General features: G+C 42.3%; 1 protein-coding gene and 1 pseudogene across 1 annotated transcript in view; both read right to left on the minus strand.

Moving 5' to 3' along the window:
• LOC124721206 overlaps positions 1-18,608 on the minus strand; it is a 1,098,625-nt gene that overhangs the window by 965,883 nt on the left and 114,134 nt on the right. The window lies entirely within an intron of this gene.
• On the minus strand, positions 2,563-2,680 carry LOC124723455 (annotated as a pseudogene).

An 18,608-nucleotide genomic window follows, 5' to 3' on the forward strand; every position in this document is an offset into this window, starting at 1 on the left:
TGTGGTTAGCGTTCGTAATCTGTGGATCGCTAGGCCAGACCCGCTCATCTTTTATTATTTACAGTTTTTAACATTACTCATAATCTGTATGTGTGTGTATTAAGCCGGGGACCTAGAAACGACGGAGAGGCTTCTTCCTGCTTAGCACTCAGTGGTTCACTACCCCACAACAGGCCCCACCAATCCACCCACCTCACCGCCGCCCCACACCGAACCCCGGGCTATTGTGCTCTTCGGCCCCCAGTGGACCCCCCCCCCTCCCTCACTGGGAACGTCTCATACCAAACTAGTGTAACCCCAAAGGTTTGCGTGAAAGAGTGTGTGGTGTATGGACAGTATGGTGTACGTGTACGTGGAGACTGTTTGTGCAGCAATCGCCAACATAGTGCAACTGAGGCGGAATAAGGGGAATCAGCCCGCATTCGCCGAACCAGATGGAAAACCGCCTTAAAAACCATCCACAGGCTAGCCGGCACACCGGACCTCGACACTTATCCGCCTTGCGTATTCTTGCCGGGGACCAGCACGCTTTCCACCCTTGGAAGCAACGACTTAGACCGCGCGGCTAGCCGGGCGGGCTATTACTTATAATACTTCATACATATCACATATCAAAGGGAATATGATGAAAAGACACGTGTATTTGCATGAACTTTCATCGAATTTCCAACTTTATGCTTGCTTGTTAAAAATTATCATCACAATAAATATTTTAATTATCGACAAGTAAACGGTCAAATGCGTAACATTTTCCTGAAAAGTATGCCTGTCGTGATTTCCGGGGTTCCTTGTACGTGCAGTGGGGTAAGGTACCGAGAACTGCTTTGCACCGGAACGCTTCGAACTGCAGACAGAGGTTTCAAGGGCGAGGAACGGTCTTGGAGGGCTGATGTCTAACATCGATAAATAAAGGTGTAAATAACACTCAAGATTACAGTGAGTTACAATATGCCTGAATATGAGGGTAATGTACGATTAATAGTCAGATGTGCTTTCGACGTTTCAAGTTACATGATTGTATTTTTCATACAGACACGGAAAACATAAATTGAAGCTGTACCTGCTACATTCAACGAATGCAATTTTCTCGCAAGTAAAAGGAATCTTCAGAGTTTCTAAGGAAAAATAAACCACGGTAACACTTTGAAAAATTTCTCTTTTTTCCAACAGTTTCTACATCTACGTAGATATTCCGCAAGCACAGTACGGTGCATGGCGGAGGGTATCCTGTACCACTACTTGTCACTTCCCCTCCTGTTCCGCTCGCAAATAAAGCGAGGGAATAACGACTGTCTGTATGCCTCCGTATGAGCCCTAATTTCTCGTACACGTACCCTATAATAGTAGGATGTACCGAAAAGGCAGACAGGATAGATAGGGCACTAAATCAGCTCTATGCTATGGGTTACAAACGCCACCACTGCGTTACTATTCTTTTCGAAACAACAGACGTTAGGGTCTGTAAACTCATCAGTTAAAACATTGTGACCTCCGATCTACTATCCATATAAACTCGTCCAGGCGATCACAGCATCACCTATATTGGCGACAGTAGCATCGTTCGGCAGTCAGCGTCAAATGCCGGTTCTCTAAATTTTCTCAATAGTGTTTCTCGAAAAGAAAGTCGCCTTCCCTCCAGAGATTCCCATTTGAGTTCCCGAACCATCTCCGTAACACCTACGTGATGTTCGAACCTACCAATAACAAATCTATCAGCCCGCCTCTGAAGTGCTTCTATGTCTTCCTTCAATCCGACATGGTACGATTCCCAAACACTCAACCAGTACTCAAGAATAGGTCGTGCCAGCGTCCAATATGCGGTCTCCTTTACAGGTGAACCACTCTTTCCTAAAATTCTCCCAATAAAGTGAAGTCGACCATATGTCTTCCCTACCACAGTTCTCACATACTCTTCCACCTCATATCGCTTTGCAACGTTACGCCAAGATATTTCAACGACCTGACTGTGTCAAGTAGGACTCTAGTACCACTGCATCCGAACATTGCAGGTTTGATCTTTCTACTCATCCGCATTAACTTACATATTTCCACTTTTAGGGTTAGCTGCCATTCACACCAACTGAAAATTTTGTCTAATTCGTCTTATATCTTCCTACAGTCACCCAACTTCGAACCACCGTACGTCACGGCATCATCAGCAAACAACCGCAGATTGCTGCCTACCCTGTCCGCTAAATCATTTATGTACATAGAGAACAACAGTGGCACTATCACACTTCCATGTGACACTCCTGACGAAAACCTTGTCTCTGACGAACACTCGCCGACGCGGACATCATACTGGGTTCTACTATTTAAGAAGTCTTGGATGAACGTAACATTTTCGTAAATATAAAAACTAAACTAAACTCCACCCGAACAGGCCAACGGTACCGACCGGCCGCCGTCTCGTCCTCAACCCACAAGCGTCACCGGATGCGGATATGGAGGAGCATGTGGTCAGCATACCGCTCTCCCGGCCGTATGTCAGTTTCTGAGACCGGAGCCGCTACTTCTCAATCGAGTAGCTCCTCGCCTCACAAGGGCTGAGTGCACCCCGCTTGCCAACAGCGCTCAGCAGACCGGGTGGTCACCCATCCAAGTGCTAGCCCAGCCCGACAGCGCTTAACTTCGGTGATCTGACGGGAACCGGTGTTACCACTGCGGCTAGGCCGTTGGCATTTTCGTAAATATCGGTGCCGAAAATCGGCGATGAACAAATGAATGTATTTTAATAACATCTTCACGAAGAGCAATTTATCGTTCGTTGTCAAGTGTGAAGGCGCTCGATTAAGTTTTTAACTTCCCTATAGAAACAGAAGTCGCATAACATTTGTAGTAATAATAAAAATTAGAAACCAGGCAAATAACGTTCGAAATTCAATAAAAACTAATGCAAATACATATGTCCTTCCATTATGTTACTTTTCAAATGTAATGTACTAAATAATATGATTAGTGTTGAAAAAATAAATAAAAAAAAGACAGATGAGCGGGACTAGATATAGGCCTCCACCGACTACGGAGCTTTAACGCTAACCGCAGGACCGCCACCGGTTCGTGTTTAGTCGTAACGCACCGATTCATCAATGACGCTTAAGACTTCTCTTGCGATTTTCTTGAAATCGCCGAGGTAGTACTCCTTACCTCTTAAACATTATGGTGTCGCAATGGACTATTAAAATCGTAGAAACTTTGAAGTAAGTCCATGATCCGAACGTCTTAGCCTCCCCTTGTGAATGCGTACGGCTCGTGCTTCGCAACCTGTCAACTGTTCCTCTGATCTGTTTAGGACAACAGCCCGAAGCCTGCCAACGGTGGCCAATGAAGCTTGTAGCTGTTTCTGCCATTTCCTCTGTCCGAACATAACAAGCACAGTCCATATCCATTTCCTACCGTGCGGAAGTACTACTAACACAGGCCGTTACAGACTGAGAAACCTTGTGAAGCCCAACTCGCTCTGCTCTTCAACGATACCCAGAAAGCACTACATGCCGGCGCCTAGGTTCATGCCGTGTTCTTTGGCTTCCAGAAGATGTTCCAAAGAGTTCCGAAATGTCACCTTTTGAGCGAAAAATGCAATTACAGAGTATTAGTTCAATTTTCTAATTAGATGGAGTTCCTGGCATAAATAACACATCTCATTCTTACCAGGAAGGAATCTTAAGAGCCAAGGGAGGGTTATAGGACCATTATTTTGGACGATATACAGTTCGTCCAACAATAGACTTCCTGATTTTATGAAAACAAAGAGTGGCAGAAGAATGAACAAACTAAGTTTATTGCGAAAGCTGTAAGAATTTTATACAGGAGTTTCAAAATACATTAGTGTGCAAAACTTAGGGATGGAAGTAACTTTCGCGTGATGCGTCACTGCCTGGTTCAAAAGGTTGAGATGGCTCTGAGCACTATGTGACTTAACATCTGAAGTCATCAGTCCCCTAGAACTTAGAAATACTTAAACCTAACTAACCTAAGGACATCACACACATCCATGCCCGAGGAAGGATTCGAACCTTCGACCGTTGAAGTCACTGCCTGGTGACAGAGCTCAATGAAACTTAGACCGGAGATAGAAAGAACTGCAATGAGACGAACAGAAGTGACACTTTTATTCAAGGACAATAACTACGCTGAAGTCAGAAGTCATCGGGATTCGTAACGGTACCGTGGACGTTACAAATGGCAGAACATGCTTCCTAAAGGGGTTTGTGATCACCACGTATCACCATGCTCTGCTACGTGCTCTCATGCTGGTCGCAAGGCTGCTAAAGAGTTCTCGTTGCGGTGAATTCCATTCCTCCACCACCAGAACGGTTGACAACTGCTGGTTGGCCGTCGGTGCATGTCACATACCTCACACAAATCAAAGTAAATCATGTCAATGATTCCTATGATAGCCCTTCAGAGCATATGACGGCGATACAAGGTTAATATGCTCAGTATGGGATGTGACCACCTCTGGCAGCAATACAGGCCTGACAAACGACGGGACATGCTGTGAATGATGCCATCAATATCATGCTGAGGCAATAAGCCCATTCTTCCTGTAGCGCTGCTAGCAAATGTTGAAGAGTGGTTGGTGGATGCCGACGTGATGCAATCAGTGTCCCTAGTGCATCCCAGACTTGCTCTATGGGATTCAAATTGGGAGAGCGAGCAGGTCACGCTTTGCGTGCAATATCTCTCGTTTCCAAGAAAATATTAAACACGCGTGCTCTATGAGGTCGAGCATTATCGTCCGCCAATAAGATGTCTGGGCCCACAGCACCTCGTAACAACAGCACATGAGGTCCCAAGATCTCGTCACGATACCTGGCAGCAGTTAAATCTTGCCGATTTAACCGTACAGTTTCATGAAGGGGTATTCGAGTGGTCAACATGATCCCTGCCCACACCATTAGGGATCATCCACGGTATCAGTCTCTTTCCACAATGGTTAGGTCCCGGAATCGTGTTCTACGTTCCCTCCAAATGCGAATCCATCGGGAATCACTGTCCACACCAAATCGGGACTCATCTGCGAAAAGAACATTGGTCCACTGTTCGACGGTCCAGGCAGCATGTCGATGGCTCCACTCTAGACGTTCCCTTCCGTGGATACGCGTCATAGGTACACACGCAGCAGGTCTCCGACAATAAAGGCCACTCTGCTGAAGCCTCGCTCTCTATAAACTGTCACCTCATGCGAGAAACAACAGGACGATTCACATTAAGCCACTGGGCCACATTAGTTTGCGACTGTCCTGCTTCAAATCTTCACATGGCCCTCCATCGCAAAGAGTCTAGTAGGAGTCTTCTCTGTGCCATACTGCACCGTCTTTGACTGTGTATACAGTGACCGTCGATGTGGGACTACCCAGAAAACACTATCCCGTTTGATAGGTGCTCTCTTGTCATTGTTGGCGTGGTGATCCGTTGACCAGAGTGCCATCTTCCGTGCAATACACGATCGTACAGACATCCATGACAGTTCGTATGATTATATTGTGAATGAGACTCAGGACGGGGAAATAATGATTTGTTGCTTTAATTTTGGACAGCGGTGTATATTCAGATGGACCCAAGAAGGAAAATGGCACTAGATGTGTTGTGTATAACTTCGTACACAACGGGACAGAGAGGTGGGCTACAGAGAGGGGCGCCAACTGTCGCTGTAGGAAAACTGGATAGGAACAGAAAAAGTGGTGAACAAGTAAACTTGCATTTCTCCAAGTGCTAGGAAGTCTCTCTAGACCTGCCGTGTGGCGGCGCTCGGTCTGCAATCATTGATAGTGGCGACACGCGGGTCCGACGTATACTAACGGACCGCGGCCGATTTAAAGGCTACCACCTAGCAAGTGTGGTGTCTGGCGGTGACACCACACATTTAATTTTATATATTCCGGTTTTTTGTAATGGTTCCGTTATACGAGTTGCACGTCCTACAATATCTTTAATATTGTTTTATGGTGCGAAATCCATTCCTTAAAAGTTATGGCAGTTTTGTCTCAAATCTAACTAAAATACGAGAGAACTGCAAAATCAGTCTTTTGGTTAATCATTTATATTTCTAAATTAACGTCATTGGTGGCAGAATCTGTCTAATTATTAATTTTTGCTTGTACATTTCTTCAATTATTTTTGGATCAAAATCTTTCGCTTTGGATAAATTTCGAAGGAATGTTATTTCTTTGTTAATTTCGCCTTCATCCAGTTGAAAATTTATCGTTCTGCACAACATTACATGGAAGTATGATTTTTTGTGCATTGCTGGGTGGCATAATCTATTTCTGATTAATGTATCTGTTGTTGTTGCTTACCGAGAAATTCGAGTTTTTGCACTGAATCATTGTCCTTTATTGCTATATCTAAAAAGTTATTAGTGGTATCTACTTCTACTGCGCTGGCGATTTTGATCGTGTCATGCATAATATTTAGGTGTGCATGCATATTAGCAATATTAGCAATGTTTTCCTCTGTACCGTTCAACAGAAATACTGTGTCATCGGCATGGTTCAAATGGCTCTGAGCACTATGGGACTTAACTTCTAAGGTCATTAGTCCCCTAGAACTTAGAACTACTGAAACCTAACTAACCTAAGGACATCACACACATCCATGCCCGAGGCAGGATTCGAACCTGCGACCGTAGCGGTCGCGCGGTTCCAGACTGTAGCGCCTTTAACCGCTTGGCCACCCCGGCCGGCATCGGCATGGTGTTTATAGTAAATAACTTCTGCAGTTGCCTGTTGAAATTTTGCAAAAAATTATTTCAGTGTGCGTAATAAATATGTCAGCCAAGGTTCTTGCCATTTTAATTATCTTTAATTCCCTCTGGGAAAGGAGAGAGGCCTCACAGAAATCAGTTCATTTGAACCTATAGTGAAGAGAAGAAATTGTAGCATGTACTAAACAACCAGTCATTACTCAGGATGGTATGTTGCCTACTCGTTTAATAAAAACTGTCAATAACAGCGCTTCTATAGCTTCCTGCACTTTTTCCGTGAGACTGACTTGCATACCATGAAAATAGAGGACCTTCAACGGCGGTGGGCTATACAACGAACATTGCCCCCACCAAAACTTGACGCAGAAAATCTGATATACAGAGGATGTAGGCACTGAGATCCACTCGCACGGCTGTGCGTGGAATCTTTCCGATTTGGCCATCGTCAAATTGTCTGAAAGAGCACAGCTTCCCCTCGCTAGACTAGAGTTAATCCCAAAATTACTTTTATTTTGTTTTTTGGCCTTCAGGAAAGCGTTCTAATGCTTGCTTACTCATAAAATTCTTGTGGTGCGTTAAGGAGATATAAAGTATGTTTGTGAACACAGAAGTTTTAAGCAGCACCTAAGAAGGGGTAAGGGAGTACAGCTGGTCTTTTCCCTCCAGAAGAATCGTCTCAAGGCGAACTCGCATCCTGCCCTACCAGAGAGACACTCAGACAGATATACCAATCAGTTCAGTATCAGTTTAAAGAAAGACAGATCATGTAATGCATATTGACCAGTAGCTCATGTATCCAGAGACATTTATTGTGAAATTTCAAAACTATTTCGTCATTCACAGCGAAACTGTCATGAGTTGGTCTCCCTAACCCTACTCATTAGCTCAGACACTGGTACACTCTTGCATGGTTTACATGGCAACACTCATATCACAGCAGTATATAGAAATATAGTAAAACTATGGTTGCAACGATCACATCACTAACGGACACTTGATAATATGCAAAACAAAATTTTGGCGTTGCAAACCATTACGTTGTCCCCCATAAGCGACGATACAACACAACGCAAAAATTAGTCTTAATGTAGCAACAATTTAATAATCCAATATCTGAAACGTGTATGTAAGCGACATTGTTTTTCCAGGTTATTGTTTTCCTTATTACGTTAAATGCCGATTCTATATTTTAACAAAATCAGCAATGGCCTCGTACATTCCTCTACCAATATTAAATGGTTTAACTATTAGCAAGAACCAAATTACAGATAATTAAATTATTAGTAGGTGTACAGGTTACACTAATTCCCATTATCGCTTACGAAAATTTAGAGCAACAGCTTGTTTCATGGAATCGGTTGAATGACTGGAACACAGCGTTTAGAACGAGGAAAAGCATAAGGAAAATGAATTACATCTCGTCAACCACAAGGTCATCAAGGACGGAGCACTAACAGAAGGATACCGAAGGAAATCGACCTATCCAATTTAAAGGAATCATCCCGGCATTTGCCTTAGACGATTTAGGAAAAGCAGGGGACACACACATCTGAATGGTCGGGCGAGCATCTGAACCCTGCTCTTTCGGCCAGTGTGTTACCTCTCGTCACCTCGCTCCAACACACGATAAAATTGTGTAGCGTCGGATTTGTCACGTCGTCGTTGTTGCCGTGACTACGCCCTAAGGGTCTGTCTATTACTTTGATGAGCATCTAGAAAGTAGCCAAAAACTTGATACTCGTAATCTGCTTGTGCAGATTTAGCTCGCCTAGACTGACACGTAAAGCCATTCTCTCCACCTTAAAATGGGAAAGGAAATAACAATAAATTTAAAAAAAATGGTTCAAGTGGCTCTGAGCACTATGCGACTTAACTTCTGAGGTCATCAGTCGCCTAGAACTTAGAACTAATTAAACCTAACTAACCTAAGGACATCAAACACATCCATGCCCGAGGCAGGATTCGAACCTGCGACCGTAGCGGTCGCTCGGCTCCAGACTGCAGCGCCTAGAACCGCACGGCCACTCCGGCCGGCTAATAAATTAAAAATTCACTTTCAGTACTAATAGATTCAAAAAAATTGTTTCACACGCACATTAATTTTTGCTTCTCGAATCAGAACTTGGCACATTTGAGAGCCTAAATCCCCTCAAATTTCCCTTCCTTGTTAATTATTATTCAAAAATTAATAGGTCTAATAGTTCAAAGTACTGGTTTTTTGGTCGCCTAAATATGGTAAATTTCTGCTCCACTGCCCACGCAGATTTAGAATAGGACGGGCGGCGCACAAACCATTTTAGACCGAAACGGAAGAGGCATTTCAACTGCGGCAGTTCACGCGAAAGTTCAGTTCTAGCAGTTCTCTGAACGCACGATCTTCAAGTTTCTTGATGTGACTCAAAGGCGTCCGTACATAGCTGTCCAATGGCTCGCATTCCCGGTTGCAGATTAAAACACAATACACTCTACTAAGTTTTTCTGTCTTTTAATTCTATGAACACATTACAAAATTCAAACAATATTTAATTTGTGGTTTACATAGTAGTGCAACAGTTTGTCTGCTACGAATATACACAAATGGCGCACTCCGTTTGATCTAGGGGTTGGGTAGATAGAGAAGTCCCTCTCTCCCACTAACTCCCCACTGTTACTGTGCAGCAAAAGGAATTGCTTCCCCACAATTAGTGGTCATCTACAGATATGTCCTCGAAGGAGTCTGAGTTTGAAGAAATTTTGGAAAGCTGTGAGGTGCATCAAAATTTGCTTTGGAATTCAAGCTGAAGTCTGTATGAAAAAGACACTTTGGAAGAAACTTCATCGTTTATTGTGATAAAATTTAGCTGGCGTCAACGTTGTGTATATACTGGAGTATATAAAAACTTATGACCAAAGACATGGAACTTTTTTCTGTATTGGCGTTCCAGTGAAATTAACTATCAAAAGAAAGGGAGATTAATGTTTAACATCTCATCGACAACGAGGTTATTTGAGCTGGAGCTCAAACTTCGATTATAGCCTGTCGTCGCAATATTTTGAGGAAAATCCATCCTTTTAAGAGGAAAAATCGCGGTATTCGCCTTAACCGACTTTAAAAAAACGGAATACCTGAACCATGTAATACCAAATCCTGGATGGTCAGTGTCGTAATAACGGCACAACCTCCGCTAGTATGTAACATGATGTGTAGGCTGAACGTAGTAGAAGTCTCAACTAGTTAGGGCATAACCACCTATGGCAAGCTAGCATACAGCCACAACCGACAACGTCGGCAAGCCCCTGCGTATCAGCAACGTTGACTTGATATGCCAGCTGCTATTAAAGCCGACCAACAGGCTACAGCAGGGAAACCGACAAGCTCGCACACTGATGCACACGCAAACCTCCAAAATCACCCTACACTGTGAATCTGACATATGACCTAACGGACACAAAACGATGATGAACCTAACTGTTACAGATATGCTAACGCAGACCGAGAAATCAACACTGGCACCCAGTGGCAGCCGCCGAGTAACACCACCGACAACGACAAAGGTATCGACTTGCATGATACCCACTACTAACAAAGCCCACTCTTGCACGACCTGTTGCAGGCATTAAGAAAGCCGCTACTGCTCTTACAACCCGACCCAACTATCGCAGAGGTTTTTTCCCCTTGGCTCTTTTTTCCCTCTGTCCTTCAAACCGCTATCCTTCGTTCAGCTTTCAACCCAATCTATTTCCAGATGAGCACGTATTAATGGTTAACGTTAACCGGAAATACGCAAACATCGCAGTACCCACATCCTTCGAGGCCTCACTTTAGTGAAAACTAACCATCACGCAGTGATGGCAGTAGACCTCTTCTGTTGGCCATCACGCCGGTGTGGGCGTAGAGGGGCTCCACCTCTTTAAAAGAAATGAAGGTAGTATGGTGGGACCTTCCACCGACTTTTAGATTCATTCGCAGAAATATTGGAAAATATAAGTTAGAAAGTGTGTCTCCATTTATGCAGTAATAACAGGAGTAGTTTTAGACCATTTTTCAATAAACTGTGAGAATTACAGTTCAGAAGTAGTGGTGAAAGAACACAATCTGCGGACCTTTTCAAAAAGCTTTTGCTGGAAACTACTTGTAACAGATAGTTCATGAAGTTGCCGATAGTAGAAACACATAACATACATTTGGGACGAATGGGTTGGGATCTTCGAGTAAAGAATAAGACCACTGACCACGAGATAGTTATAGAATCAATGGTGACTAAATTACAAAGAGTTTCGACACAATAGCTCTGTGGAAAATGTTTCGCTCACTAATTGGTCATGGCCTTAATGAAGCAACTAACCTACCACTCGCCTGAGATGATTTAGGGAAAAACCGAAATCAGGATGCTCAGAAGTCTACGAAATAGGACCAGGAAGGACCTGGACCATATCCAATTGAAAGGAATCATTCCAGAATTTCCTTGGTCAATTTGGAATCAGCGGGAAGACATGCATCTTATAACAAAGAAACTGTTCACATTAACAATAGTTTCCGAAAATAAACTACGTCAGTGGACGTGAAACTTGACGGGAGGACAAGAAGAGGTGAAAATTCAGCATATTAATAGTCTAAAAGTCACGTGTGAACAGTGAAAACTGCGCCATAAGTTTGCATATGGTACCTTCAGTGGGCGAGGTGTTCGGCACATTGCACGATCCGCGCTGCGGCGCAGAAGGCGCACAGGTTACTGTGACTGCACGTTCTTAAAACGACTCGCCACCGTATCGTCACACAGTCCGATTCATGTCAATGAAAAGTAACCCCTCCGAATTTTTCACGTAAAAACTCTTAAAAGTTTTTTAATGAAACAAACTTTACTAACGTTTTATATCTTTATTTTTCATGTCTACATACTTATTTCTCGGCACAGCACTCTGACCACGAATACAGTTCTCCCAACGAGAGACCAAGTGTTTTGCTACCGTCACTGTGGAATGACTTTCTTGAAGGAGCCACAACGTCACCTCTGCTTGCACCACTTCATCCCTATCAAAGTAAAGTCATCGAAGGTGTTCTTTAAGTTTCGGGAACAAATAAAAATCGAATGGGACCAAGTCGGGACTGTGTGGAGGATCACTGACGACAGTGAACCCGAGGCGTCAGATTGTTACAGATGTCGTAGCGCACATGAATGATCTGGCATTGTTGTGCAGAAGGAGAGGGTGTTCCATGCATGGACGAACTCTGAGTTCGAAATACGATTACTGCACCCTGTTTCTCACGCACCAGCATAGTTACGTTACACACTGCCATGTTATACACAAAAATTCGTAGCCGTCTAGCGGCATGTGTTCCGACTTGTCAACGAAGCAGGAAAGTCTACGGAGTAATATGAATAACATGTACTACCTCAAGCGATATTTAACACAGAACAAGAAATTCGGATTCATTACTTTTAAGCACGCCCGCGACATCTCGTAGATAATTAGCCACTGTACTCCGTTTCACCTATGCATTTGCAGTCATTCTTCTTCAGTTGCTTCTTCAATTATGTTTATTATGTAGATTAAAAAAAATCCATCTTTTGCAAGCGAATGCTTATTTTGTTCCTAAATAAAGGTTTCGCCTTTTTCATACTAGGCATCATGAATGGTATATCATTTAATTATACATATTTTATTAAGAGATATGTCGTGTATGCCGGCCGGAGTGGCCGAGCGGTTAAAGGCGCTACAGTCTGGAACCGCACGACCGCTGCTGACGCAGGTTCGAATCCTGCCTCGGGCATGGATGTGTGTGATGTCATTAGGTTAGTTAGGTTTAAGTAGTTCTAAGTTCTAGGGGACCTATGACCACAGCAGTTGAGTCCCATAGTGCTCAGAGCCATTTGAACCATTTGAACCATATGTCGTGTTTCTAGGTAGTATATTTAAATTATCTCAAAACTGGCTCTGAACACTATGGGACTTAACAGCTGTGGTCATCAGTCCCCTAGAACTTAGAACTACTTAAACCTAACTAACCTAAGGACAACACACACATCCATGCCCGAGGCAGGACTCGAAACTGCGACCGTAGCGGTCGCGCGGTTCCAGACTGAAGCGCCTAGAACCGCTCGGTCACCACGGTCGGCCTAAAGTATCTAAGGATTTGCAAATACATGGTTGTGATTTATCATTTAATTTAATTTTTCTGTGCTTTTCATGCGTCCGCAAGTTCTTTAGTAGGCACTAAATGACACAGTACAGCCGCTCCACTCTCACTATCTACATCTCTTATAATCTCTTAGTCAGCTCTCCAGGAATTGAACAGGGAAATATGCCACGTCCAACAGTAAAGGTTATGTGTAGTGTAATGTATGAATGTAACCTGCTATCAATTGTAAACCTGTACTGTGTGCATCCAGTGCCTTCAGAATAACCCATGGATACATGAAAAGAACATAAAAATTGAATTGTTAAATCATAACTATGTAACTGTAAATAGTTACACAATCAAATGCTGTCAAGAAACACTACAGATCTCCTAACAAAATATGTACAATTATATAATTTTCTTCGTATTATCTCTTCCGATGAAAAATCGGATTTTACACATCTTTCAATACTAAAAGCTCAAAAACTGCCTTCCTTCATGTCACTTCACTTTCTTTTAAGTTGATCGATTTTGAGAATTAATGAGGTGGGACATGTGTGCCCCAAAAATCTAACTAGATCTATGTTTGCATTTGGAATTAGGATTTTCAAAGTTAAATTTTTGTTTGTAAACAAACATTATCAGGGCGGTAAATGCGGAAAAAGGCATAACAGACAGGAGCTAAAACACATTTATTGTCATGACAATGAAAAACATGAAATATTGCTAACGAACTGTCAACGTAAAAGTTGAAAGCGGCTTTGACATATCGCAAAGCAACGTAGTTTACCTTCTATGAAGTTAGCTGGAACATACAGTCTCACTAACTGCAAGTGATGTTCAATCCGGCAGAATTACTTAGGGACCTAGTGTCGTTTCAAAACAATGTGTAGAATGTATACGGAAACATAATGACTTATTTCAGACATTCCTGGAATGAAGAATATTGTGATGTGATTTGATTTTCATGAAACAAATGCACTGCGCCAGCTATAAACATGTGCCACACCACTTCTTCACTCTCATCTTTCTGTGTACCCAGACCATGGACCGCAGGGTTCAAAACTTTCTCACTAAATGGTAGCACTATTCAGATATGGAACGTAGTTACCCCAGTGCTCAAAACTGTGTCTCATCAACCTTGAAAGGGGTACAGGCCACTGGCCGTGCACAGTATGATTGAGCGAAACATGTTTGATTAGAAACAAAATAAACATTCAGTTGTAAAAGATAAAAGTTTTGTTAACTACAGGATGAAAATAGTTACACCGTTCACTACATAATTAACACAAGTACGAGATTTGTGAAGAATGCCTTAAATCTGTGGAAGTGGTACGTGGGAATCGTGCCTCTCTTCCTATCGCCGCGATGCAGCCGTACAATGAACTGACCTTTACAAGGGCAGTGAGGTCACTACTTCTCAAATACCTGTGTGCAGAAACGTGACGATGCTAGTACGTCATCTCTGAGCTCACGAGCTTGACGTCATCTCAGAAATGTCCTCAGGCCTTCTCTCCACCGCTGTGTCCTGTTCCTGCTACATCAGATATCGTACTTTGCTACCCCACTGATTGTACCGTTTCCAGATTCGCAAGAGACAATGAAAACCAACACGATACACTCTAATTTTTACTCGTCGATCGTTTTGTTAGACTACTTGCACAGTATCTAGGAAGTATCTTACAAATACGTTCATGTATATTTGTGGGACACTGTAACTCATTACATACAGCTCTTGATTAAGTGATGGCTGGCCTGCAGTTTAAAGCAAAACATATAAAATTGCAAGAACGTACACAGCAAAGAGCAAGGGTGGCCAGCTCCTACCCCCCCCCCCCTCTTCCCCTTCTAGAAAAAGCTTCACCAAACAAACTCACACGTTGCCCTGCCAAACACAGACGTATCTGAGTATTACCTTGAAAAAAAGGAAGAACATGTAATGGATGTCGACTAGTAGCAAGTGTATCCAGAACCATCTGTCGTGAAATCTCAAAACGATTTCGCCGCTCACCTCAAAACTAAACGAGTTGTCCCCCCACCCCCACCTTAAATGAGACACTGGTTACGCACTTATACTGTACTGACTGTGGTCGCTGCAAAATCATTTTGGATCGGAATGTCCAATGTGGTTGACATTCCTTCCGAAATCGGTGAATGCCACTTATGGTAACACTGACGTGGTTCGTGGGGTCTATTTCGTGCCAAAACCAAGACGCTAAACGGATGTGGCCTCCATAACTAAATTAGTACTTCGATTTTTCATTTCACTGTGAACTGCTTGTAACGATCTTCAACACTCGAAATTGCATAAGCGCTCGAAACGGCGCAGTGGTTAAGGCACTACCATCGTATTAGTAAGTAGTGGATTTCGTGGACTTCTGACATTCTGATTCAGGTTTTTTCCATAAACTACTTAAGGCGAGCGACAAGTAAGTTCCTTCATCAACGCCTCGACCAATTTCTGATCTCACCCTTCTCCACTGAGCTTCTGTATCGTAGCTCTTTTTAACTTGGTGACCACCATTTCTGTAACTATCTCATGATCAGTGATCTTGTTCTTTCACATCCTATCCAATCGTTGCCAACTTATATTTCCAATATTTCCGCCATCGGTAAATTCGTGAGCTAACTGTTACAAGAAGTTTTCAGCGAAAACTTTTTGAACGGTCTCGTAGAATGTGTTCCTTCATTACCACATTTGAACTGCAATTCTCTCAGTCCTTTGCAGGATGGTTAAAATTACTCCAGTTACTACTGGATGACTAGAAATACGCTCATAAATTATATTTTCTTTGAAACTTTCAAATATTTCTGTAAATGAAACAAAGTCGGTAATGTCCCACCATACTGTCTTTAGCCTACATATCATGTTGAATACCAGGGAAGATTGTGTTGTGGTTAAGATACTTTTCTCACAGATGGGGGAGCATAATTCAAGTCCTTGTCTGACCATCTAGGATTAAGTGTTACATGGCTTAGATATTAAATGGTTTTCTTAATTCGTTTAAGGCGAGCACTGGGATTTTTCTTCTTTATAGGATATAGCCGGTTTAACGGATATGGCCGGTTTCTTCTAAATCCTGTAGCGACGCTGTTTAATCAGAGTTTGGGCTTCATTTGTAATGATCTGATCGTCGATCAGCCTCTAAAAGTTAATCTCCCTTTCTTTTGACACTTACTTCGAACTTTATTTGTAAGTAGCAATCTAAATTGTGTTGTTTTAGTGTGGACACATGGCAAGCAAATTTGCAATTTCGTTTCATTAACCGAAACCACAGTTTTAAAGTATACTTTAATATGACTTGTGTTTCGGGTAATTAATTTTTAGAGGTGTGTTTTCTGAGTTTTTGGGGTGAATAGAAGCAGTAATCGTCAATGTTTCTTCAGAAGAAGACCAAAAATTTTATGGAAATGAAGAACCATCTGACAGTGTTCTCAGCCGACGAGATTATGCTGTGATTAAGGTATATAGGAAAAGTAAGGAGTCATTTAGATTGTATGAATGTAAAATTTGTTATCTATAAGGGCGAATGTGCAGTATTTTTTTAAGACCGATTAAACAAGTTTGAAGATTAGGAGCCATTTTTAGTCGAGAATACGTTGTTCGAAAGCACTTGGTTACTTGTAGATTCAAAGAAATGATTTTTGGCTGGCTCTGAGCACTATGGGACATAACATCTGTGGTAATCAGTCCCCTAGAACTTAGAACTACTTAAACGTAACTAACCTAAGGACATCACACACATCCATGCCCGAGGCAGGATTCGAACCTGCGACCGTAGTGGTCACGCGGTTCCAGACTGAAGCGCCTAGAAGCGCACGGCCACACCGGTCGGCCAAATGATTTTTGAACTTGACGTCAGTGACTTATTGTATTAACAAACACACGAAGTTCATCACTTTAACGTTACGTACGTAGATACAACAATTTTTTATTTGGGAAACAGAATAAAAAACCACAGTCCACGCATTATTTTTAATTTTTGTATTGAATTAAACTTTTCTTGAATCAGATATATTTCTTCGTTATAACACTATATCCGAAACGGATTTTGACATGTCCCAATTCAGACCAAAGACCAACAAGTTGAAAAAATGAGAGTAACACTGCTGTTTCTTTATATGAAATAGGGGATGGGGAAGGCAAGGGAGAGGATGGGTGGGAAACTAATGAATGTTTCTATTCACCCGTCACTGCGGGATGAATGGAAACACCAAGTTTTTATTTTTTTTTTTGTTTGAACTCGTGAACTAAATCCCAAAATTAATTGTAGTTTTAATTATTTTAATAAACACAGCAACCAGCTGCTTTATGTATTTCTATTCGAACAGCGTCAGATGTTGAGTGATGACTGAAGGATACGGAGATACTGCGTACTCGTGTGAGAAAGGCTTATCAGCACCTGTCAAAGTTTGAAAGGGTCTCTATTTGGCCAGCTGGTCAAATCGTGCAATATTCTGATTTGTCGGGCACTCGGATCTGATAGTGGTCCGATGCTGGACTGCACTGAGGAAGAGTGATAGGACAGTTACTGTTTGCAATATACATAAATAATTTAGTTAATAACGTCAGGAGCTCCGTAAAGCTGTTGGTAGGTGATGCGTTTGTCTATAAGAATGTAGCAACGCCAGAAGACTAGAAGACTGAAGCGAATTGTCGGAAGACCTGCACAGAGGTCGCTGATTGGTGCAGTGGCTGGCAGATGACAATAAACGTAAATAAATGTGAGATGCTGAACATAAAAAGGCCAAGAAGCCCACTAATGTACGATTACACTGCTGGCGACAAATCACTGGAAACAGCAGTTACTGTAAATTATCCAGAAGAAACCTTCCGGAGCGATCTAAGGTGGAATGAACACACAATACAAACTGCAAGGAAAGCAGGCGCCAGGTTGAGATTCGTTGGAAGAATCTTAAGAAAATGTAATTCATCCACGACAGAAATAGCTTATAAAAAACTTCTTGAGTATTGCTCATCCGTCTGGGACGCTTGTCTGGTTGGATTAATGGGGGGAGGGAGGGACGGAGATAGAGAGGGAAGAAGAAGAAGAAGAAGATCCAACGACGAGCTGCGTCATTAGAGAGAATACTTTCCGGAAAGAGTCTGGCAAAATATTACTTACTGCCACACACGATATGACAACGAGAAACTGCGAGAAATTTGAACTAATACGGAGGTACGCGAACAGTCATTCTTCTCACTCACCATTCACGAATTGGACAAGGAGATGTATCAGAAGTACCATACGCCACACGTCATAAGGTAGCCTGCGGAATATACAAGGTGTTTCAAAACTCGATGGAAAAACTTTAGGAATAGATTCCTCACATAACAAGCAGAAAAAAGTCTAGTAAACAAGGGCTCTAATATATATATATATATATATATATATATATATATATATATATATATATATATATATATATATATATATATATATATATATATATATATAGAGGGGGTGCTATCTTGTCCACCCAAAATATCTCTGGAACAATAACAGCTATTGGAAAACGACTTTCACCGGTATCAATGTAGGGCTGGGGCCCATGAATGTACATATTTGGAAACATTCTAAAACGAAAGCATATGTGTTTTTTAACACAAACTTATGATTTTGAAATGGACCTCCTATATTTTTTCCTCAGCAGTCCATAGCATGACAAAGCACATACACAATGGCGTTGATTGCATCGCAATATTCCCATTACATCCCGAGATATTGAGACGCGAAGTTGACGCTTGAAACACCCGACATGCGCTGCTAGCGCACGTCCTGAGGCTCAGGCGTGAAC

Source organism: Schistocerca piceifrons, chromosome X (assembly GCF_021461385.2).
Source record: "Schistocerca piceifrons isolate TAMUIC-IGC-003096 chromosome X, iqSchPice1.1, whole genome shotgun sequence".
Lineage (NCBI taxonomy): Eukaryota > Metazoa > Arthropoda > Insecta > Orthoptera > Acrididae > Schistocerca > Schistocerca piceifrons.